This window comes from Microcaecilia unicolor, chromosome 4 (assembly GCF_901765095.1).
Source record: "Microcaecilia unicolor chromosome 4, aMicUni1.1, whole genome shotgun sequence".
Taxonomy (NCBI): Eukaryota; Metazoa; Chordata; class Amphibia; order Gymnophiona; family Siphonopidae; genus Microcaecilia; species Microcaecilia unicolor.
Genome location: NC_044034.1, coordinates 226,936,770 through 226,960,812, shown reverse-complemented (window position 1 = coordinate 226,960,812; position 24,043 = coordinate 226,936,770).

Sequence of the window (24,043 nt, the reverse complement as noted above, 5' to 3'; positions counted from 1 at the left end):
GAAAAAGAAAGTTGAACCACGTTGAGAAACATTAGATCATGTCCTGGCATTATACAGAGACCAGAGAAATACTAAATAACTTGTCTCTGCATTAGTTAGCTTTCGGCAGGCAAACGAGACACCAACAAGTAAACTGTACTAGTATAAAACCAATAGGTTATGTCCTTTCAGCTCTCCAATTCTAGAAAAAAATATTAGATATTGTCTGTGCACCATTCAAACTGTACAGAAGAATAGAGAGTTTCCGTGCCCCACTTAGATGCCAGAGAAAATAGCATATGGAGAAATTAGGACTTACCTGATAATTTTCTTTCCATTAGCTCTTCACACTATTCCAGGACGAGTGGGTAGTTATGTCCATCGACCAGCAGGTAGAGATAGAAAATACAGAACTGAGCACCACTACATAGCTCCCTGCTAGCAGCTCAGCTCATCAGTATCAGTCCTCAAGCAAGGAAGAAGAACGCCCAATCTGGAGCATGGTCAGCAACCAACACATCCAGCCCCAAGAAGCACTCGGAGACAAGGCCCCTGGAAAACATGATACAAGACAGTACATAGAGCTACAAATGAGGGCGTCGAAACACGGGAGGGCTCCTGGAATAGTGTGAACTAATGGAAAGAAAATTATCAGGTAAGTCCTAATTTCTCCTTCCATTACGTTCATTCCCACTATTCCAGGACGAGTGGGATGTTCAAAAGCTATCCTTACGACGGTGGGAAGCCAAACCTGCCCAACACAGAACCGACGCCCCAAATGCAGCTGCTGCCTGCATGGCCCCCGCTATACCATCATGCTTACTGAAGGCAAGCAGAGAAGCCCACGCCTCTGCCCTACAAAAATCCATCAGAGAAGACAACGAAGCCTCTGCCCAAGACGTAGACACACGCCCAGGACAGTGTGCCTTCCAACCCGAGGAGAATAGCCTCCCAGAATACAGGCCAAGACCACAGCCACCTTCACCCACTAGCCTAGTGGTTAGTGTAGTGGACTTTGATCCTGGGGAACTGAGTTCGATTCCCACTGCAGCTCCTTGTGACTCTGGGCAAGTCACTTAACCTCCATTGCCCCTGGTACAAAAAATAAGTACCTGAATATATGTAAACCGCTTTGAATGTAGTTGCAAAAACCTCACAAAGGCAATATATCAAGTCCCATTTCCCTTTCCCCACTAGGCAAAGGAAGTCTTGGATGCCAAGAGGCCCAACTGCTGTTTACCAAACTACCCAAAAGGTCTATACGAAAGGCGGAAGACATCGAGAACCTCGAAAGAAACGCAAGAGAGCCCTGCGAGAGACATATAGCAGACTACATAAAAAACCAACACGCACTCAGGCAAGAAGGGCAAAACTGCCTGAAACAAGACCCCCCCCCCCCCCCCCCCCCGCCTCAAGCACCCCAATAGCACCGAGTTCTACGCGAGAACCATCAGGATCACCTAGCGACGGGGCACAAATGGAGAGTGCTACAGCACCCGAAGGACCAGCATAAAATCCCATTCGGAAAAGGCACTCGAAGGGCAGTGTAAGCGACTCACACCTCTCTGAAAACGAATCACCACCGAACGAGTTGCTAAAGAAGAAGTCTGCCAACGACCCTGAAAGCAAGCCAGGGCTGCCACTGGAACCCACAAGGATCCCAGAACTAGCCCTCGATACTACCTCCCGCAAAAATGCCAGGAAATGGCCAAGGGAGGAAGCAAATAACTGGCCGGCACCGAGGAAGAAGAGCCTGCAGCAGAGAAGCCACGACTGAATCCACTAATCCTTCTTCCTCAGCCGAGCCCTCTCAAGGGCCAGGCCAAAAGACCAAAGGGAGAAGAATCCTCCATGACCACCAGGCCCTGACTGAAGAAACCTCGAAACTGAGGGAATCGCAATAGCTCCCCAACTAGGATCTTCATGAGATCTACATAGCACTGGAGCCATGTCCAGGCTACAGAACAGGAGCACTATATCCTGAATGACTGCCACTCTCCCCCACTCCCGGCCTAACTTCGGTAAGGGGGAAGGCGTGTGGGAGTCCCTCACTTAGACACAAACGCAGCAGGGCGTCTAGAACCCGAGAATCCTCTTCACTGCGAAGGCCGAAGAACCGAGGAACGGTGACATAGGAATAGGCTAAGAGAACTAAGCCCCATCAACAAATCACCAGCTGTAACGGCTTGACTGACAGCTCCCACTCGCTGGAAGTCGGAGTGAGCCTGCTAAGAAGGTCAGTCCCCATGTGAGGAACCCCTCAAACAGCTGAAAGGCACAACAGGTGTCTCTGCCCCGGCCAAAAACCAACTGGGCTCCCGAGCCAGCCGACTGCTAGGAGTCCCCCCCCCCCCTTAGCTAGTAGAAGAGGCCAGAGTCATAGCAATGTCTGAAAAGGCCCACACCAAAGCATTTCCAACAACAGAGCAAAAGCCTCCAGAGCTTAGCACACCACTCACAGCTCCAGAGGAAAAAGGCCAAGTGCCTCTGCTGGAGACCAAGAGTCTTGTGCCAGGGGACCCCAGCAAAGGGCCCCCAGCCCAAGAAACTGTCCTCCGTAGATCCCACTTCCCAAGGCAGGAGCGGGGAGGGCCTCCCTAGGGTCAACGACTGGGGAATCTGCAACCGCCTCAGCTCTGTCTGACCGCTAGGGGCAAAGAAGCCAGAAGATCTAACCCTCTGCAACCGGAGACCAGTGGCTGAACAGGGCCCTATGAATTGGCCACATCAGAGTGTAAGGTACCACTTCCAGGGCCGCTGCCACAGAACCGAGGACCTGCACAAAATCCCAGGCTGGAAGCTGGGAACGAAGCAGGAGCAAAGAATCCGATGCAGGAACTTAAAGTGCCGCCCTCTGTGAGAAATACTCAAGCTCACAGGGAAACCAAAAGAACACCTAAACCAGAAAGAAAAACAAAACGAGGTGAACCATTGTTGAAGGGGTCTCCACACAGGCTTGACAAGAGGAGGCCCGGATTAGCCAGCTGTCCAAGTGCAAGAGGAAACGAAACTTCCATCTCCTAAGAAAGACCGCTAAGCGCACGACCTAGGAAAAAGGTCCCCAGGCCAAGGAGAGGCCCAATGGCCAGGACCGGAACTGAAAAAGAACGCAGAAGCAGCCCACAGAGGGGAAGGTAATTACGCCTCCCTGGTTTCAAGAGCAGAGAGAACTCTCGCTCCGAACGGACAGGAGCACAGACCTCAGGGTCACCATCCGAAAACAGACACCGGTGGACCCCTTGAGATCCAGATTGGATTGCACTGCTCTCATCTTCCTGAGAACTCCAAAATAGGAGGGGAACCAACCAGACCGTACTCGGCGGGAGGGACAAGAACAATGGCCTGAAGGGCCAGAAGCACCTCAACTGAGCTTCTGTCCTGAGCTGCCAGAGCGCCCCCCCCCCCCCAACAAGGAGACTTAGCCAACACCCAGTATAACCAGCGCCAGAGCTACAGAAAAGGTAGATCACAAGTCCCGAAAGGCCTGAAGCGGCCCACTGTAGGCCCGGACGGACCAGTCGGCCTGGCTACATTGGGATTGCCGGGAGACAGAAGCCATGCACTCTGAGTGCCCTGCCGACTCTCCGTTCCCCAGCAAAAAGATTGCCAGGCCCAAGACTGAGCCCTATGGTCAAAAGTCTGACGACCAGACCTACACATGGAGCCATCACAAAATAGGGCCCCTGCCGAGTCCACAAGGTGAGCAGAGGGACAAGGAGCATCTTCTGGAAGATGCTGGGGCCCGTTCACCCAGCTCCTGAACCAAATTGCTGAGGCCATTCCCAAAGAGAAATGTGCCCCAAAAGGGGTAACCCGACCACGCAGGCCTTTGAAGTGGCAACCGCCACCCAAGCCCGCAGCCAGAACTGATGCCTCGCGGAGAGTGTCAATGACATGCCTGGGGCTGAACTACTAAGAATGACATACACAGTGGTCGTCAGACAGGCCAAGCCCGCCTCCATCCAGGCAGCCCGTGGACTGCCCTGGGAAAAGGGACTGTTGATGCCACTGTAAACAGGCCTTTGCCACCAAAGGGCTAAAAATAGAAGCCTGCAGATCAAAAAAACGTCACCTCAAGGTGCACTGCAAAGTCCGTTTCGGCTTCCTATCTAGCCGATCCCTCAAGGCAAGGCCGTCAACCACCGGGAGGGAAGTACTGTAGGTGACTGCAGACACTCCAACTTAGGTAAGGGAACATCTCCTCCTTCTGGCACCAGAGAAAAAAGAACGAGCCACGGTCCTCCCAAACTGTAGGCCTGTGTCAGACGTACTCCACACTGCGGCAAGCAGAACTCGAATGCCCAGGTGAATGGGGGAAACACCCTGAACGGGCCCCTGAGGCCCTTCATAAGGCTAGGCGCCTGACTACCTTCCGGAAACTCCCCAAGGGAGCGTGGCAATTGCCTCTGAAATCAGGGGAACCGCCTCCTAGCTGCCCAACTGCAGCGAAATCCGAGATTAAGTCTCCACGGGGCAGCAGTTACAATCACCTGGGAACAGGCAGGGAAATCCCCATCTCCTCCCTCTCTCGCCAGAGCTGCCAGGCCCGCTGGAGAAGCTCCTAGCCCCAGCCCAAGGCTTGGTGGAGCAGACGAAGGGATGGCTCTGACCCAGCCCCCCCCCCCCCCGACACAGCCGGCTGCGCAGGGGCTTCACTTCTGCCGAAAAACAAAATGGTCACCATTCCCGCTTCCTGAGGCGAAGAGCAGAGACCCCGCATCAGGGACCGGAGTCAAAAGAAAAGCGTTGCTGTGACCGAGCACGCCCTGTACGTGCGAGCCCTGAATCAACTCCTCCACTTAGAAACTGGACTGCACGCTGTACAGCGGTCCGAGGAGGAACACCACCCACTGCTCCTAGCAGCCTGATAACATGCAGCAGGTGGCACTCTAAGCAGAGGCTGCCATGGCCAGGGACTGCCGCTGCGCGGGAAAACATGTGGCGCACTGCGCTACCCACCCGCTTTATTTATTTTAGAGAATCAGGAGATTGGGCAGTTTCTGTCTTAGAAGGAATTACAGTCTGATTGTATCGGCCAAAGATCTCAAGGAGCAGTAGTGAGATTTGCACCAGGTTCCTCTGGTTCTCACTCCACTGATTCAATCACTAAAACTGCTCCTCCCTTTTTTTTTTTTTTTGTAGCACCAACACATAGTGCTCCCATCGATGTCCCAAGGTCTGAAGCACAGCAAAAAGGACCCACCACCCTGGGTCCACACAACCCACTCCCCCCTCCCTGCCATAGCAGGGCACGGCAGCAGCACCAGCCTGCCAGACTCACTGCGTTGCCTGCGACTCCTAATCTTCTGAGCAGAATGGTTGCTAAGCAGGCTCTCAAACAGAGGAAAAAACAGGGAAAAGGCGCAGAACATCCCAGGGGAAAGGCATGACAGGGACCCAGCACCACCAGGAATGTCTGCTCAACTGCTCACTCTGCTCAACTGGGAACCAGCTGACCAACTGGACCAGGAGCAAGGACTCATAACCAGAGAGAGGAAGTTTCTCCATCCACCTGCTGGAGATAGAAGATACTGAGGAGCTGAACTGCTAGCAGGGAGCTATGTAGTGATGCTCAGTTCTGTATTTTCTATCTCCACTTGCTGGTCGATGGACAAATAAATAAATAACTACCCACTCATTCTGGAATAGTGGGAATGAATTTAATGGAATGTGTCCTTGCAACACCCAGAGAAATTAATAATTTTATCCTGCATTATACAGAATCTGGACATTTGGAAAGAAACCTTAGCAGAACTATTTACAATCATATAGTATGAGATTCTGGCAGCTTCGATACAAGGAAAGGGAAACCACAGGACAGAGTACCGCACTTTCCCGCTCCAGACAAACACAAAATATGGCTGTCTGCACTCTAGATCACTTCACCATAAAGGAGCTGAATTAAAAAAAAAATACAGAGAAAGTCAGCCCCCGCACACTCGCCTCTCATTCTGCAATGGCTGTTTGTCCTTCAAATTAACAGCATAAAAGGCAGAAGAAATCTTCCCCCCCTCCAGAGGAGTGGAGGAGTGGCCTAGTGGTTAGGGTGGTGGACTTTGGTCCTGGGGAACTGAGGAACTGAGTTAAATTCCCGGCACAGGCAGCTCCTTGTGACTCTGGGCAAGTCACTTAACCCTCCATTGCCCCATGTAAGCCACACTGAGCCTGCCATGAGTGGGAAAGCGTGGGGTACAAATGTAACAAAAAAAAAAAAGACCTCATAGCACCAGAACGATAGACCACTGTCAGAAAGGTCTGCAGCACTCCTCCACAACTACAAATAAAACGGCAGAGTCTTCCGCCAAAAACCTAAGCAGTGTAGAAAGCCACTGACACCATACTGAAAACCGGCACACCTTCACCAAACCGAGAAGTCCTCATACCTCCATTTTGGGTTTTTGGGGGGGGGGGTGTTTTCTTTAACGGAACCCCATTTTTTTTTTAATATCGTAATGGCTGTTCCCTGCGGCTCTGCAAACTCCCTTCCCTCAAAAAGGTTGAGGCCAGTAACAGACCACAGTCTACCCTGAGCCCTCAGGCATATAGGGAAAGCATGGGGATAAGAGGAGGAGGGACCCAGCCACCCAAATGTAACACCCCAGAGGAATTAGAGAACCTCTGCGGGACTCAGCCTCTGCCAGCAGATGTATTAAGAGAAAAGAAAATGTCAACTTATTAGACTGAGAAAGCAATAGGTACATTTACCTGAGCTAACAGAAATTAGAAAACAGAACAGATATTTTGAAACCAAGGGGCTCACCACATCTACCACCTGTGGGATGGCTGAGAATACTGAGATTTCCAAAGGGCTGAGCACGGCTCTTATTGGCTGCCTCAAAATCAGTCTTCTCAGTCTCCACCTGATGGCAAGCGAGCACAACCCATCAGTCATTCTGGACCTGTCCGGAGGGACGCTAAGGAATAAGAATTTAAGTAGGGAAGTTATCAATTTTACCAACATCATGCTGTTTCAGCACAGTCTCATTGCAAAAAATGGGATCCTGTGCTAAAATAGCACAACATGGTGAAATAACCCATCTTAACAGTAGCCCACATTGATAATTTACCCTTGAATCATTAGTATATCCAAACAGAAAACACAAAGGATTTAACAAAAAGACCTTGGGTCCGAAAAAGTTTCTTCTCTGATTTATCTAGGGCAACTCAGACTCTGATGCATTGTTTTCTCCAATTAAAATCTCAAATATTAGCTCCTAATTCAACATTTTTCCTCAGATTTTCTTGCAAATGTCTGGTATTTATCAATTTAAAAATGCAAATATTTTTTCTGCTGATAGGCAGGGTAGTAAGTTCACAAAAAACTTGCAACTTTCTAATTCATTTGAAGAATTCTTTTTCGGAAAGCAATATAGATGATGTCTTTTCCCCCCAATATACAGCATTATTTAACCGGCAAGAACAGATGCTGACCAGTTAAATAGCACTTAACCAGCTATCCATTGATATTCAGCAGGGGATAACCGGCTATCAACCTCTGAATAACCCTGATTAGCGGCTAGCACATAGCTGGTTATATCACCCAATATAACTGGCTATCCGCTGATTTTTAAACCTGGTTTAGTAGCCATATTTGGCTGCGTGAAAGCGTGGGATCTCTTTTGCCAGTATAAAGATAACAGGCCAAGTCTGAATATCAATTTACCAGTTATCTTTAAACTGGTCAAAAATAAACTGGATATTCAATGCCAGTTACTGCATATGGCCAGGCATTCAATGTCCAGGTTCAGCGCCAACCACAGGAGTTAGCCGGTCTAACTCCCCCGGCCTGAATATCGGCTGCCATGAATGGTTTAGCTAGGGGTACTCTTAATTATTTATAAAATGTAATATATCACTTTCCTGGACACATCATTCAAGTTGTTTCACAAAGAAGAATAAAAAATGTTTTAAATAAGGAATCTTCAAATCGCAGTCATTTTTAATCAATTTACTACATGTACATTACCGAAGGAATAGCATCACCCAAAAGACCCAAGCACATTCCAATAATGGACAGAAGTACAGTGTAGGGAATATTGTTATCCTTCAGTAGGGTTCTTATCAGTGCTGAAAAAGAGAACAATTATGGAGAAATTAGATTTTACCTGCTAATTTGCTTTCCTTTAGTCCCTCCGGACCGGCCCAGACTGTGACTGATGGGTTGTGCACACCTTCCAGCAGCTGGAGACTGAGAATTCTGATTGAACAGAGTGAGCCAATAAGAGCCCTCGGTAGGACTAGAAAGAACCAGTATATCGTACCAAAGCAGAAGAAAAAAAACAGACATGTTCTGTGCACCTGGAAACCTGAGCAGCCACCAGCACCAGACTACCACCGAGCCTGTGCCATATACTGAGTGTGCTCGTCAACAGAAAGGCATTAACAGGACTGCATGCAAAGCTGTGCTCATTTTGACTTGTTTTTTCTTTTTTTAAATAGTATCCAAGAACAAGAAACGGACAACACAACTCTCCTTAACAAGATCAACAACTACATCAACAACAGCAAACAGGAATGAGAGGGTTCTGGGCCAGTCCAGAGAGACTAAAGGAAAGCAGGCCTAATTTCTCCTTCCTTAGCATCCCTCCGGACCGGCCTAGACTGTGACTGAACAGAAGTAACAAAGCAGAAAGAATTCATGGCCGGGATCCCAGCAAACCTGCTGTGAGAATCTGCGCTCCAGAAACTGCATCCTGATAACTTTGCACATCCAACTGGTTATGCTTAGAGAAGGAATACAATGAGGACCCAGGTTGCTGCCCTACAGATCTCTAATGGCAGAACCAGACAGCATTTGGCCCAAGAAGCTGCCTGTCCCCAAGTAGAGTGAGCTTTCACACCGTCAGGTACCGACCTGCCCACCAGGAGATAAGCAGAATCAATCATCTCCGTAAGCCACCTAGATAGAGTAGGTTTAGATGCTGCTAACCCCCTGCAAACTCCCCCAATCAATACAAACAGACGATTCGTCTGACGGAACTCATCTGTAATCTTGAAGTAATGCTTGAAAACTCTCTTCATATCCAGACACTTCAGACGCCGCTGCACCTTCAAGCCGGAAGACCCCAGCACCGGCAAAACCACGGACTGCGAGACAAGAAACCACAACACAACTTTGGGGAGAAAGGAAGGGACCAGCCATAAAATCACTTGGTCTTTAGTGGACAGCAAGAAAGGGCCTGCAACTCCGACATACTCCTGACCGAGGCTATGGCCACCAGAAAAACTACTTTAACAGTCAAATCCTTCAAGGTACAGGATGTCAAAAGCTCAAAAGGAGTGCAAGACAAAGCTGAGAGAACCAGGTTAAGATCTCACCAAGGAAAAATTGCCCGCGAGAGGAGACGAACCAGACCTGCCCCCCCTTAAAAAAAGACAACATCTGGATGAGATGGTAGGGACTTACACTGAACACGCCTCATGAAACAGGATAAGGCCACCATCTAGACCTTAAGCGAAGAGAGCGCTAAACCTTTTTTCAAACCCCGCTGCAAAAACTCTAGGATCTGAGCCACCGTGGCATGAAAGGGAAAGAACTTTGGCACACCATGCCTCAAAGAGTCTCCATGTGATGATATTAAGAGAAGTGGACCAACATCTCGAGCAAAGCATAGTGGAGAGGACACTCACTGAAAAACCTCTCAGCTAGCCGCACCCGCTCAAGAGCCAAGCCATAAGACAAAAATCGAGCCGAGTCTGGATGAACCACCGGACCCTAGACCAACAGATCTGGATCCCCGGGAAGCTTGAGAGGAGGCTTGATGAGCAGACACTGGAGATCGGCATACCAGGGCCTACGGGGCCAATATGGCACTACCAGGATCACGCGACCCAGATGCAACTCCAGCCATTGAAGCAGACAGCCTATCAGGAGCCATGGAGGACATGAATACAGAATACCCGACGGCCATGACTGTAAAAGTGCATCGATTCCCTGTGGCCTTGGGACCTTTTAGGACTTATTCATTGGATGTCAAGGCGAAGCGATCCAAGACCGGAAGACCCCAGCGAAATGAAGATGCACACCTATGGCATATATTCTCCGAGGACAGCAAGCTGAATATTCTCACAGATGGGTCGTCGTACACGACGGCCCAGGAGACCGTTACAACATAGAAAGAAAAATCTCGAAGTCTCGGGAACGCTCCGTCGCGTGAGCCTAGCGCACTGCGCATGCATGAACGGCTTCACGCCCGCGAAGCGAGTGTGTCCCCTTCAGTTAAATAAAAAGCAAAGTAGAAAACTGGAACAACTCCAAGGGGAGGAGGGAGGGATTGTGAGAATATTCAGCCTGTTGTCCTCAGAGAATACCTGCTACAGGTATGTATCTTCATTTTAGAGAGCTGCACAGGAACGGGGTTTGCGGGAATCCCGCAGGGACGGAAGCAGTTCTGCGGGGTTCCCTTGGAAGTGTAAGCTACACCTGCATCAGCCTCTCATCTACCGAGTACCAAGTTCTTTGAGTGCTGTGTCCTCCTCCTCCTCGCTTTAACAGCACAAATGTGAAAATTTTTCCATTAAGGAGGTGGTAGAGACACAAATGATGATGGAATTCAAAAAGGCGTGGGATGAACACAGAGAATCTCTAATTAGAAAATGGAAGTTATAAAAAACCTAATCTTAAATGGCTGCATTTGTGTGTGGATGTGTGAAGTAATACTTAGATGGCGACTCTGGCTGTGATTAACTAGGGCCAATACAGGGTAGACTTGTATGGTCGGTGTCTAATATATGGCAGTCTGGTTTAGGATGGGCTTGAAAGGACTTAGACAGTAACTCAGTGGCTGGAACATAAGGACAGTTCTGGACAGATGTTTATGATCTGTGTCCCACAAATGAGAAGATGAATAGACTGGAGTGGGCTTCATCGACAACTCCAGCAGTTGGAACATAAGGATAGGGCCAGATAGACTTCTATGGTCTATGTTCCAGAAACACAAAAGAAAGACCATAATCAAGTATATAATATCACACTCATTGATTTAATCATGAATTGATAATGTGTGTGACTATTGGGCAGACTGGATGGACCATTCAGGTCTTTATTTGCTGTCACTTACTATGTTACAATTAATCCTCTTTGCTTCCGGGTTGATGAGCAGACCTCAGCTCTGACACAGGCATGAGCATCAGATGTCACCTGACCTACTGGCGCATGCATGTGGTGACCTCTCAGCACACTGTGCCAGTAAATTAGAGACAAATCTTACAGGTGCACACCAGACTGTTCCAAGTTTCAACTTCCATTCCTCCCTTGCCTACAGTGCTGTGGCTCAAATCCAGAGAGAAACTGAGGGAGCTGACTGGAATTTTCTTTTATGTACCATTAAATTCTTACAGTGATGGGTGGGGATGGGTTAAATTCTTGCAGGGATGGGTGGGGACAGGTTGGGATGGGTTACATTTTTCCGGGGATGGGTAAGATTTCTGTCCCCGTGCAACTCTCTACTTCATTTTCTCCGAAGACAAGCAGGTTGAATATTCTCACAGATGGGGGTATCCCTAGCCCCCAGGCTCACTCAAAACAAAGAACTTTGGTCAACTGGGCCTCGCAACGGCGAGGACATAACATAGATTGTACTAAAAAGAAACACAACTAAGTGAGAGTGCAGCCTGGAACAGAACAGAAATGGGCCTAGGAGGGTCGAGTTGGATTCTACCCGAACAAATTCTGCAGCACCGACTGCCCAAACTGACTGTCGCATCGGGTAGCCTGCTGAAGGCAGTAGTGAGATGTGAATGTGTGGAGTGATGACCATGTTGCAGTCTTGCAAACTTCTTCAATAGAGTCTGACTTCAAGTGAGCCACTGACGCAGCCATGGCTCTAACATTATGAGCCTTGACATGGCCCTCTAAAGTCAACCCAGCTTGGGCATAAGTGAAGGAAATGCAATCTGCTAACCAATTGGAGATTGTGCGTTTTCCGATGGCGACTCCCCTCCTGTTGGGATTAAAAGAAACAAACAGCTGGGCGGACTGTCTATAGGGCTTTGTCCGCTTCACATAAAAGGCCAAAGCTCTCTTGCAGTACAAAGTGTGCAACTTGTCTTCACCAGGGCGGGTATGAGGACGAGGAAAAATGTAGGCAAGACAATTGAATGGTTCAGATGGAACTCCGACACCACCTTTGGCAAGAACTTAGGGTGAGTGCAGAGGACTACTCTGTTATGATGAAACTTGATATAGGGTGCATGTACCACCAGGGCTTGAAGCTCACTGACTCTATGAGCTGAAGTAACAGCCACCAAGAAAATGACCTTCCAGGTCAAGTACTTCAGATGGCAGGAATTCAGTGGCTCAAAAGGAGCTTTCATCAGCTGGGTGAGAACAACGTTGAGATCCCATGACACTGGTGAAGGTCTGACAGGGGGCTTTGACAAAAGCAAACTTCTCATGAAGTGAACAACTAAAGGCTGTCCAGAGATACGCTGACCTTCTACACATTGATGTTAAGCACTGATTGCACTAAGGTGAACCCTTACGGAGTTGGTCTTATGACCAGACTCTGATAGGTGTAGAAGGTATTCAAGCAGGATCCATGTAGGACAAGAAAAAGGATCTAGGGCTCTGCTGTCACACCAGACAGCAAACCTCCTCCATTTGAAAGAGTAACACTTCTTCGTGGAATCTTTCCTGGAAGCAAGCAAGACTCGGGAGACACCCTCTGAAAGACCCAAGGAAGCAGCTTGTAAGTTCTCAACATCCAGGTCATGAGAGCCAGAGACTGGAGGTTGGGATGTAGAAGCGACCCCTCGTTCTGGGTGATGAGGGTTGGAAAACACTCCAATCTCCATGATTCTTTGGAGGACAACTCTAGAAGAAGAGGAAACCATATCCGACGGGGCCAAAAGGTTGCAATCAGAATCATGGTTCCGCGGTCTTGCTTGAGTTTCAGCAGAGTCTTCCCTACTAGAGATATGGGAGGATAGGCATACAAAAGGCCTGTCCCCCAATGAAGGAGAAAAGCATCCAACACAAGTCTGTCGTGGGCCTGAAGTCTGAACCAGAATTGAGGGACTTTGTGATTCATCTGAGTGGCAAAAAGATTCACTGAGGGGGTGCCCCACTCTCAAAAGATATGATGGACTACAATGATGTTCAGAGACCACTCGTGAGGATGCATAATCCTGCTCAACCTGTCAGCCAGACTGTTTTTTACGCCTGCCAGATACGTGGCCTGGAGAAGCATGCCCTGATGGTGCGCCCAAAACACATCCTGACAGCTTCCTGAGACAGAAGGCGAGATCCAGTGCCCCCCTGCTTGTTGGTGTAATACATAGCAACCTGTTTGTCTGTCTGAATTAAAATGACTTGGTTGGACAGCCGATCTCTGAAAGCCTTCAGAGCGTTCCAGATCACTCGTAATTCCAGGAGGTTGATCTGCAAGACCTCTTTCCTGAAAGGACCAAGCTCCTTGAGTGTGAAGTCCATCTACACGAGCTCCCCACCCCAGGAGGGATGCATCCATTGTCAGTACTTTTTGTGGCTGAGGAATTTGGAATGGACGTCCCAAGGTCAAATTGGATCGAATGGTCCACCAGTGAAGGGATCTGCAAAACTCGATGGAGAGATGGATGACATCCTCTAGATCCCCGTGGCCTGACACCACTGGGAAGCTAGGGTCCATTGAGCTGATCTCATATGTAGGCGTGCTATGGGGATCACATGAACTGTGGAGGCCATGTGTCCTAAGAGTCTCAACATCTGCCGAGCTGTGATCTGTTGAGACGCTCAAGCCATGGACACAAGGGCCAGGATATTGTCTGCCCTTGACTGGGGAAGAGAAGCTCGAGACGTCCGTGTGTCCAACAGAGCTCCAATGAACTCCAATTTCTGTACCGGGACAAGGTGGGACTTGGAATAATTGATTACAAACCCATGGCTCCAGCAGTCGAATAATCATCAGCATGGACTGTAGAGCCCCTGCCTCCGAGGTGCTCTTCACCAGCCAATCGTAGAGATAAGGGAACACATGCACTCCCTGTCTGCGTAGCGATGCTGCGACAACTACCAAGCACTTTGTGAAGACCCTGGGCGCAGAAGAAAGGCCAAAGGGTAGCACACAGTACTGAAAATGCCGTTCCCAGGCGAAATCAAAGATACTTCCTGTGAGATGGGAGTATCGAGATGTGGGTATAAGCATCCTTTATGTCCAGAAAACATAGCCAATCATTTTCCTGAATCATGGGAAGAAAGGTGCCCAGGAAAATCATCCTGAACTTTTCCTGGAATATGAATTTGTTTACGGCCCTTAGGTCTAGGATGGGACGCAACCCCCGTTTTCTTTTGCACAAGGAAGTACCTGGAATAGAATCCCAGTCCTTCTTCACCTGGTGGAATGGGTTTGACTGCATTGGCCTTTAGAAGGGCGGAGAGTTCCTCTGCAAGTACCTGCTTGTGCTGGGAGCTGAAGGACTGAGCAATCTGGAGGCTTGGATACCAGATTTAGAGTATATCCTAACCGGACTATTTGAAGAACTCACCTGTCGGAGGTTATCAGAGGCCAACTTTGGTGAAAAAATATCAACCTCCCCCCGATGGGCAACCTGTCCGGCTATGCTGCAGTGGAGAAAGTCAAAAGCTCGTCCCTTGCTTTTGCTGGGGAGCCCTAGGGCCCTTAGGCACACGGAGTTGACAGGAACACACGTGTTGAGACTGAGCCTGAACCGGCTGTCGAGAAGCAGGAGTGTACCTACGCCTATTATAGGAATAGGGAGCACTCCTCCTCCCTCCAAAAAACCTCCTGGATGAGGAGGTGGTAGCAGAAGACGCCCGGTGGGAGAGAGAATCCATAGCATCATGGTGCTTTTTGATCTGATCGACCATGTCCTCTACCTTCTCTCCAAAAAGATTATCCCCCCGGCAAGGAACATCCGCCATTCGCTGCAGGATCTTATGATCCAGGTTAGAGACACGCAGCAATGAGTCTGTGCATCACTATACCTTGAGCTGCTACTTGGGATGCTACATCAAAAGTATCGTAAGTCCCCCTGGCCAGGAATTTGCGACACGCCTTCTGCTGCCTGACCATCTGGTGAAAAGGTTTGGCGAGCTCTGGAGGGAGTGCTTCAACCAAACTAGACAGCTGCCTCACCAAGTTCCGCAAGTGAATGCTCGTGTAGAGCTGGTAAGTTTGGATTTTGGCGGCGAGCATAGTGGCCTGATACCTTCGCCTCCCAAAAGAATCCAAGGTCCTAGACTCTTTGCCTGGGGGTGCCGAAGCATAGTCTCTAGTACTCTTGACTCTTCTGAGAGCAGAGTCCACTACCATGGAATCGTGAGGACGTTGGCCCTTCACCATCACAGGCTCCCTATGGACTCTATACTGGGACTCAGATTTTTGGGGACCACAGGATTAGAAAGAGGGCACGACCAATTTTGCATAAGCACTTCCCTCAGTGTATTATGCTAGGGGGCAGATGCAACCTCAGCTGGCGGAGAAGGATAATCCAAGACCTCGAGCATCTCGGCCCTGGGCTCATCCACAACCTCCATAGGGAATGGAATGTCCTTAGACATTTCCCGAACAAAAGATGAGAAAGAGAGACTCTCAGGTGGAGACATCCTACTTTCAATAGGCAAAGTAGGATCAGAGGGTACACCACATGACTCTTCCTCTGAAAAGTACCTGGGGTCTTCCTCCTCTTCCCACGAGCGCTCATCTTCGGTATCGGACAAAAGCTCCCTGAGAGCAGCCTGAACCCGAGCCTGTCTTGACGTCGAGGATCGATGACCTTGTGGGGGATGTCGATAAGTCAACCAATGCCTGGACTCCGGCAAAGCTTCCTCCACCGACGTCGAGGGGGAATCGACCCGGGTGGCAGTCGGCATTGAGGACGAAGACCTCACCACAGGCGATGGCCCAGATGCCGCCTCCGCCGTCGGTACAGAAGGCGCAAGCACCCCCGACACCGAGGAAGATTGGCAAAGCATTCCTTCCAGGAGCTCTGGAAGAAGGGCCCTGATGCGCTCGTCGAGAGCTTCCATCGGAAAAGGCTGGGGGGCCAGTGCAGGAGTCGGTGCCAGAATCTGAGGGGGCTCGAGAGCCGGTATCAGGCTGCCTGATGACCGACGCATCGGTACGTCTTGTATGGAGGGTGAGCGGTCCTCCCAGCGCCGACGCTTCTCGGGTGCCGACTCCTTCGGCTCCCCGGAGCTCTCGGTACCGTGCATGGAAGGAGATCGATGACGGTGCTTCTTAGCCTTCGCTCGACGCCCGTCATCAAGACTCTTCGGTACTGAAGAGAGGACGTGGAATCCTCACGCCTCCTTGGGGCCGGGTCCGACGAAGGTCGGTCCCGGGGGGCCTGCATAGCCGGAGGCCTCGAGATAGGTGGAGACCCACTCGATGCCTTACTGCTCCCAGCGCGATGCAGTCGTTCGGCAGCCATTACCTGCACTCTCGATGTCACTACTTCCCTCGACGCTGACGCCGCCGACCTCGGTACCGATGTCGATGCCGAAGGTCCGGACCGATCAGAAAAGAGTTTCTCACATTGAGCCTTCCGAGCCACTTAGGTTTGTTTCTTCATCAATTTACACAGCTTACAGGCAGCTGGCAGATAGTTGGGCCCCAGGCACTGAAGACACCACGCGTGGGGGTCAGTACTCAAGATGGTTCGGTTGCAGCGAGTACAGCGCTTGAAGCCGCTTGGAGTCTTCGATGACATGGGTGGGAAAACAGCGGCTGCAAAATTAAAAGGCTTGATGGTGCCAAAAAAGAGGCACAAAAAATAGAAAAAAAGACCCGGCCGAGCAGCCTAAAGGGCGTTTGCCACGAAAATTCAAATGGTGAAGAAACTAAAAAATAAGGGAAAATAACTATATTATTATTTTTTTTTATTATGAAGAACTTTAAAACAAAGTAAGAAAAGAGGGAGCGGTAGACGCTAATCAATCTCCTGAGCCATAGAAAAAAGGAGCGTAATCCAACAGACAACTCTCCAGGACCGCGGATGAAAAAGAACTGAAGGGGACACGCTGGCGTCGCGGGAAGCCGTTTGCGCATGTGTATTGCGCTCAGCTTGCGCAATGAAGCATTCCTGAGACTTCAAGATTTTTCTATGTTGTCGCGGACGACGACCCATCTGCAACAATATTCAGCCTGCTTGTCCTCAGAGAAGCCTCCATTATCCGAAACGCCTTGTCGCCAACAGCCTGCTCCCCAGGATCCAGAGTGATGCGACTGAGGAAGTCCGCCTGAACATTCTCTATTCCCACTACATGAGCCGCCAAGAGGGCCTCCAGATGCCACTCCGCCCAGCTCACGAGCTGAACCAATTCCTGCTCTAGACGCAGACTTTGAGCTTCTCCTTGACGACTGACATAGGCCACGGTCATGGTGTTGTCTGACATGATGTGGACGAACCTTTCAGTAGAGGACAGAACGCTTGGAGGGCCAAACGTATTGCTCTGGTCTCCAAGACACTGATTGAGCAAGATGCCTCCTCCTGCAACCATAGGCCCTGGGCATACTGTCCCTGACAATGAGCTCCCCATCCCAAAAGACTGGCGTCTGTCGTGACCACAATCCACTGTGGGGTCTCCAGAGGCATTCCTCTGGACAAATTGGGCGTAAGGAGCAACCAGTGAAGACTGCCTCTCCTGTGCTAGTAGTGACAATTTCGCAGGAGGGAGTCTCTCTGCAGTGACCACCTGGAGAGATGAGACCATTGAAGAGGTCTCATATGCGCCATGGCCCACGGCACAGCTTCTACTGTCGGCGCCATGGAGCCCAAAACCTACAGATAATCCCGCAAACACATGGGAGCGCAGACTAAAGAAACCGACGAATCAATGACTTACTTGAGAATTCTGTCTTGAGTGAGAAACACTCGACTTCTCCGCATGTTGAAACACACTCCCAGATAACCTGAGATGGCTGTAGCCGACTCTTCTGCGCACTGACTACCCATCCAAGGGACTGGAGGAAATTGATCACTCTCTCCGTGACCTGAAGACTCTTACTGTGCAGCTTCACTCTGATCAGCCAATTGTCTTGATAAGGATGGACCAGAATCCCATCCCTTCTGAGGGCTGCTGAAACCACTACCATTACTTTGGTGAAAGTGCATGGAGCTGTCGCCAAACCAAAGGGCAATGCCCGAAACTGAAAATGATGGCCAAGAACTGCAAAACGCAGGAACCACTGGTGCAAAGGGCAGATCGGAACGTGGCAATATGCTTCGGTGAGATCTAAGGCCATCAAAAACTTTACGGACCGGACCGCTACTATGACTGACTGTAGAGTTTCCATACGAAAGTATGAGACCTTTAGTGCCCGATTGACTACTTTGAGGTCTAAAATGGGTCTGAAAGAGCCTTCCTTTTGGGGGCAACAAAATAAATGGAATAGCGTCCCTGCCTGAGCTCTGACGAGGGGACTGGACAAATAGCCTGGAGGTTGAGAAGCCTATCCAGAGTTCCCCAGACAACAACCGCTTTGAGACGAGACCAATAAGGGGACTGCAGAAATGTGTCAGATAGGCCGCGGAAACTCTAAGGCATACCCTTTTCGAATAACCTCCAGAACCCATTGGTAGGAGGTGATGTGGGCCCACCTCCAGTAAAACTGCGCCAAACGAGCCCCTACAGGCATTAGAGGCTGGGCCCGGACACCTTCACTGGGATGGACGAGCAGGGGATTGTGATGAAAAAACTTCTACTGGACTCAAACAGTTCACAGCAAAAGTTTATTGCTAGAACCTGGACTCAACACGAGTCGTGTTTCGGCCACTTCGGCCTGCCTCAGGAGTCCCTAAAACAGTACAAAATACATACTTTATGTAAAAGAGTGAGCATTAAAAGTGAGTCAAAATGCAAAGCAAATCCTCCCGGAGGAGGGCCCCTTGGCGACATCCGGCCCCTCGGCCTCTGGAAGGAGTGGCCCTGCATTGGCACCATCATCTAAATGGCAGCGAGTAGGTAAAGGGCCCAGACGCCTTCAGCGTCAACAGTCGGCCACCCGAATCACCTGAGAGACAGGAAATCTAAATCAATCTCGCATGTGCTGGCTAAGGGACCGAGCAGCCGAGCCGAAAACAGGCAAGAGTTACATAGGCCCAAGGATGGACTTTTAAAAGTTAGAGTTATGCTCTGTTATGCATTGATAAAGTTTGTCTGGGGCTGGCATCTACATATCTATAAGTAGAGATGTTGTTAAGATTTGTAAAAAAAAAAAAAAAAAAAATTGTGTTTAAGATGGAGGATTCGCCAACTATTAAGTGGAGTGCGGGGGTTGTCCTTAGGGGCAGGAATCCGGACCACACTTCTTTCATAGACTAACCACGGTAACGAAAGTGAGGAGTCTTAATACTAAAGGGGGGATGAGGGAGGGAGGGGTGGGGGGTATTATATAGCAAAGGAATTGTGTGACAGAAGAGAAAGAGGGAGTAATCAAACCCGTAGACAGAAGATAATGGAGAAGAGCCGGGAGAGAGGGGCGCCCTAGGAGAGGTATGTCTAACACTGTTACTTCTGCATGTCAGAGGATTGAACATTCCTAGAAAGAGGCAGCTGCTGTTCCGGAAGCTGCACCGCCTGCAGGTAGGTGTGGCACTGGTGCAGGAGACGCATCTTAAACCCAGATATGAACCTTTTTATATCGTCACAAAAGCTACCCGATTATACATTGTGCATTTAATACTGACAATACTAAAACTAAAGTTGTATTAATAGCATTTAATGGGTCAAAGCCCTGGAACATTGTGAAGGTGGTGCAAAATAAGGGGGGAAAGTACATACTAGTGGTTTTCTCTCTAGCGGGGCGAAGGTACACTGTGCTTAATGTTTACGGCCCCAATAAGAACCAGGGAGAGTTTATATCTGAATTAGATCAGCTGCTCCAGAATAATATAGATGGCTCCTTACTCGTGGAAGGAGATCTTAATCTCACTCTACAACAGTTATTAGACAACTCCTCAAATAAAGTACGCTATGCGCAGAGTGATAGGCATAGACTGCAGGAATTTATGACACAATGGCAACTAATAGACCTGTGGCGGAGAGTAAACCCAACATCACGAAGCTATACATATTTTTCATCAGTTCACCAATCTTTTTCTAGGATTGACTTTTGGCTTGGTGACGCGTCCATAATGGGTCAAGTGGGAAAGCAACAAATCATACCCTTTGCATGGTCAGACCACGCCTTAGTTCTCTTGCAACTGGCCCCTCCTAGGCCACAGGGAGAAACATGGACTTGGCGATTAGATGAAACTCTATTACTTGACCCAGCTAATATATCTCTCCTAGAACAACACATTAAGGAATATGTTAAATTCAATGATAATGGAGAAGTCACGCCAACTGTCCTTTGGGAGGGATTTAAAGCGGTAATGCGAGGTCATTTAATAGCGTTGAAAGCACATGTATGGAAGATGCGCAATGGGACGGAGACTAGGTTACGTGGGGAGCTCACACGGACGGAGACCCAGCTTCACAGGGAGGGAGTTCGACCCCATGCTGGGGCGCTGGAACAGGTGCGCAAGCTTCGCAATCAAATATGCGACCTTGAACTTTCAGATCTGGCTGAAAAGCTACAGCAGGCTCGCAAGTCGCACTTCGAATTTGGAAACAAAGCTAGTCGGCTTCTGGCATACAAACTAAAACAGTAGGCCACTCTTAATGTAATAGCAGATTTGCGAGACGAGGGTGGCGGGATACACACAGAACAGGAATATATAGAAACAGCCTTTACAGATTATTACAAAATGCTACATACACCTAAAGTGGAGGCCACAGGAGAGAATATAGAGGAGTATTTAGCCAGCATCGAAATGCCCCAGATACCAGGGAGTGCCAATCTGGTTCTGTCCCACCCTGTCGAATTGGAAGAGGTAGTCCAGGCTATCCAAGAGCTGCCGACTGGCAAAGCTCCAGGTCCAGATGGATACTCTAACCGATTTTACAAGGCTTTTGGGAAGCTCTTGGCTCCATTGCTACTGAAGGTCTTTAATTCTCTAGATCTAGAAGCGATGTTGCCACTAACTTGGAATCTGGCCAATATCACGGTAATTCATAAGGCTGGCAAAGACCCCCAATTATGTAGTTCCTATAGACCTATCTCGTTCCTGGGGGTAGACTACAAAATATTTACCAAGATCTTGGCTGGACGCCTGCAGACATACCTCCCGTCTCTGATCCATTAAGATCAGGCAGGGTTTATACAGGGCCGCCAGACATTCGATAACATTCGCAGAGCTCTCCAAATGGTTTATCATGCACAGGACACAAACACCCCCCTCTGTATTCTATCTTTAGACGCGGAGAAAGTTTTTGATCGGGTCAGCTGGCCTTTTCTTTTCGCAGTGCTGAGGAAAATGGTTATATCAGGGCGGTTTGTGGATTGGCTCCACTTGAGCTACAGGACTACATCAGCAGCAGTGCGGATCAATGGGAGCCTGTCACAGCCTTTTTTGCTGCACAGAGGGACGAGGCAGGGTTGTGCGCTGTCCTCATTGCTGTTTGCTATGATTATGGAACCCCTGGCTATTAAGATACGAGCACACCCAGAGATTAGAGGCCCGAGACTAGGGTTCTCCTTTTTGCAGATGACATATTACTCACATTGAGGGAGCCTCTGATCTCTTTCCCAGTGATTCAAGAGGTGATACAGGCCTTCGGCATAGTTTCTGGATTTAGGATTAACTTCAATAAGACAGAGGCCTTGGATATAAATATTGCCAGTCCGCAGATGACGTCCCTCCAATCTCTATATCCGTTCCGCTGGGCGGCCCGACATGTGAGATACATAGGAGTTCACATCCCCCGGCGTACTGAAGAGCTGTATCAAAGTAACTTTCCTGAAGCGGTGCGCAGGCTTCTTAAGGATCTCAATAGATGAAAGGGGTTAACGCTCTCATGGACAGGGAGGATCAGTGCAGTGAAGATGGTAGTGCTCCCAACGATTCTGTATCTATTCATGGCATTGCCTATCGCATTGCCAAATAACATTTATTTGAAAGAAGAGATCCCCGCGGGTCCGTAGAGCGGTTATGTATTAGCCCAAGGGACGTGGTGGGACGTGGGTCCCCTCTATTCAGTCTTACTATCAGGTGGCACACCTTCGGATATTAGCAACTTGGCACCAGGACACAGGGAAGCTATGGACAAGAATAGAACAGGGCTGGATGGGATCTTTCCCGCTTAAAGCAATACCCTAGTTACCAGGACAGACTCTGAGAGAGATTATTAAAAGAAGCCCTCCCTTACTACAATGGCCCTTACAAATTTGGAGTAAAATTAGAGAAAAATTCCTACCTGGGCGTAAATATTATCGACACATGTACCTTCGCTTTGCCCCCCAGTTTGGCCCAGGAACCCAGGATTCTGCATATTGTTTATGGGAAGGTTCTTACCTTGGTAATTTTCTTTCCTTTAGTCTTAGCAGATGAATCCATTATGAGTGGGTTGTGTCCATCAACCAGCAGGGGGAGATAGAGAGCACTGAAAAACCATAGTGCCTCATGGCCAGCTAGCTCCATCTGCCTCTTCAGTATTTGAAGCTTCCAAAGCAGTGTTACACCGCAAAGCATAATAACATGAACTTTTCTCACAGTGAATGAACGCCCCAGAACAGGAGCAACAATTCAAAGGAGGGACGAACTCAACCTCCTGTAACAACACAGAAATCCTGAAGACTGTTTTCCAACTTCTCCCAATGAGGGAACATATCTACAGGAAAAACTGAACATAAAGTTAACTTCAATCACATAATGAACCACTGAGGGAGGGCTCATGGATTCATCTGCTATGACTAAAGGAAAGAAAATTACCAAGGTAAGAACCTAATTTTCCCTTCCTTGTCATCAAGCAGATGAATCCATTACAAGAGGGATGTATCAAAGCAATCCCTAGATAGGGTGGGAACAAGCCACACCACGCGCCAGCACTTGTGCTCCAAAATGCGCGTCTCTCCTGGCAGCCACATCCAGCCTGTAATGTCGGGCAAAAGAGAGCTTAGAAGCCCATGTCGCTGCACTGCATATCTCTTGAAGAGAGAGTGCTCCAGTTTCAGCCCAAGAAGAGGAAATTCCTCTAGTGGAATGCGCCTTAAAGGCATCAGGCGGAGGCCGGCCGGCAAGCAAATAAGCTAAAAAGATAGATTCTTTAAGCCAGCGGGCAATAGTGGCTTTAGACGCTGGAGACCCTCTGCGAGGACCTGATAGCAAAACAAACAGATGATCAGAGGTCCTGAAATAGTTAGTAACTCGCAGATACTGCAACAGAGTCCTGCACACGTCCAACAGGTGCAATTGCCCAAAAGATTCTGGAAACTCCTCCTTATCAAAGGAGGGCAAGAAAATAGGTTGGTTTAGGTGAAACGCTGAAACCACCTTAGGCAAGAAGGAAGGCACGGTCCGAACCGTGACCCCGGACTCTGAAAACTGCAGAAAAAGGTCACATCCTTCTCCGAAGCTCGCTTAAGCGGCTCGAAGGGCGAACACTGAAGGGCCTTTAAAACTAACCCTAGGTTCCAGGCCGGACAGGGAGCCCGCACGAGAGGACGGAGCCAAAGCACCCCTCTGAGAAACCGTGTCACATCCAGGCAAGCAGCCAAAGAGAGGCCAGCGACCTTCCCTCGAAAACGTGCTAAGGCTGCCACTTGAACACGCAGGGAATTACAGGCCAAGCCTTTTTGTAAACCATCCTGCAAAAAGTCAAGTATCGGTGAGACAGAATCCCGCACGGGTGTAATCGCTTTAGAAGCACACCAAGCCTCAAATTGGCACCAAATCCTGGCATAAGCCACAAAAGTGGAACGCTTGCGGGCCTGTAGGAGAGTGGAAATGACTTTACTGGAATATCCCTTGTCTCTCAATTGCGCCCTCTCAATAGCCATGCCGTAAGACCAAAGAGGCAGGCGTCCTCCATGGTTACCGGTTCCTGTGACAACAGATTCGGTACCAGAGGTAAACGGCCAGGGAGCCTCCACCAGCATCCGCCAGAGGTCTGCATACCACGGCCTCCTGGGCCAATCCGGGGCGATGTAGCCGAATCCGCAGGAGAACTCGCCCTATCAAGGACCACGGAGGGAACACATACAGGAGGCCCTGAGGCCAG